This window comes from Takifugu flavidus, chromosome 10, assembly GCF_003711565.1.
Source record: "Takifugu flavidus isolate HTHZ2018 chromosome 10, ASM371156v2, whole genome shotgun sequence".
Lineage (NCBI taxonomy): Eukaryota > Metazoa > Chordata > Actinopteri > Tetraodontiformes > Tetraodontidae > Takifugu > Takifugu flavidus.
Genome location: NC_079529.1, coordinates 3,914,790 through 3,916,844, shown reverse-complemented (window position 1 = coordinate 3,916,844; position 2,055 = coordinate 3,914,790).

Genomic DNA, 2,055 nt, shown 5'->3' with positions numbered 1-2,055 from the left:
CTTGGCTCCCGCAGTCAGTTTGCCTGTCCTTGGAGCAAAAGCATCAAATCGCAGCCTACAGTGAACAAACCCTGACAGATCTTCTCATTTAGCATTCACTTTTGGACAGCTGTGGTGCCATCCAATGGGGGAAGGGTGGAGAGGTGGTTGGGTGTGTGTGTGAGTGAGTGAGTGGGGGGGTGGGTGGACGAAGCTCATAGTCAGTATAATGTATGCAGAGTGTCTGCACATCCTGGATGACAGCAACACGAGTGCTTGTCACGGGAGACATCAGTTCTACTTAGTCACAGCACTGCGGGCCAATCCATATGACGGCAGCGCTGTATGAACTCTATTAATAGTTATCTACCTTAGAGGAGTTATTATGCTGAGTCGGGAAATGACAGAAGAATAAAAAGGGATAAAAGTCCCAAATGAGGGAGGGAGGCTGGAGCCGCCTGGCCAAAACTGCTCCGATCTTCACTCTCACGCTTCTTTTGTTAGCGTGTGGGGTTGGCAGGCTGGCAGTCCCAACGCATATGTGACGGGCATAATAAGGATTAGTTATGGGGGTGGGGGGGGGGGGGGGGGGGGTGCAGGGAGTTCAGGGGTTTGGATGAGATGAGAACTAACGATACGCTCTATGTGGTGGTGAGAGAGGAAAGAAAAAGGACGTTGGCAGAAAGCTAAAAAATAAAAGAAGCGGGAAAAAGGTCCTTAGATGGCCCTGTTTAATTTTTCATCACACTCCTAAATTAAGAATGTTAATGGCCATCACTTATTTGTCAAATTGTTTTAGCTGAGAAAGTGGATGTCACATTGACTTTCGTGGAGGTCAAGAAAGCCGAGGAGAGGAAGAGAGCGGATCAAAGATTGCTGATCCCACCAAAAATACCCCACAGAACTGCCTTGTTTGAGGGGCATTGGCTCCAAATGGATTCCGCGGACTATTGCACTAAGTGGAGATGATGTGATTTAAAATATAACATCTGGAAAGGCTTTGGCACACTTCTTTCACATAGGTTCATCCGCCGTGGATACAACGTATACATAAACAAAATATACCACAGTGCGTTCATCCCCGACTTAAGTTGGAAAAGTCAGTAAGTTAATACTGATATGCTCTAAATCAATACCACATTCCTTTCAGCGTATGTATAAATATGTGGCTCGCTCTTCCTCAGATTATCCGCTCACATTTGCTGTAATCATCTCATGGTGCATCTCCATATGCATGACGCACCGTTGCATGATATGTGTCCATTAGAATTCCAGGGATTATTTGAAAGACCGTTAGTGTCCATCATCTTCTGACTTCTCTGCATTTTTAGTTCACATGTCAGCACTCTTTAAGAAAAAAAAGGAAGGACATAAGGAAGAAAAACACTCAAATACTGGATAATCGACCTCCCCTCAGGCAGCACTTAGTGCATCTGATTTTCAAGATTTCAAAGATTAGAAACGGAGCAGGGACAAAAAGAAAAAATGTCAGACTGGTGTTGCTCCTGCCTCTTCAAAATTGCAAATGTGTAGATCTGTGGATGAGTGTTAAGCCCACAGCTGCCAGCTAAGGCAGGGAGACACAAAGGTCCCTTGTATTCAATGCTAAAGACTGGCCAAGAAAGAGAGCTAAAGATCTACTAGCACCTCAGCTGTCTTAAGGGTCAATAGATTCCTCCATCCTACGAAATGAGCCTGCAGCAACTGTTGCTTAAACAGATCAGCAGGTCAACATTGGCAAATCAATGTTATGAAAGACATTTCTAATTCTATGTGGAAAGAATGGATTTGGCTTAATTCTGTTGAAAATGTTTAGATTTAAAACAAAAGAAGACACCTTTTAGTACAAGTACGGGTGTATGTTTTCAGTTGATTCCCTTTTTATCTTATCATCTCTCATCTCTTCTCAACAGACTCGAGAGAAGAATCTCCTGCTGGGGGACGTCTTGGAAGACGTGGACAGCCACAGCACATCATGTTAAAGTAGGAGGAAAGGTTCTTCTAACGATTCCCCATTTCTCTGTTAGTCCTGATCCATCTCGGTGGTGGAGATTAACGACCTGCGATTGTCAGTTT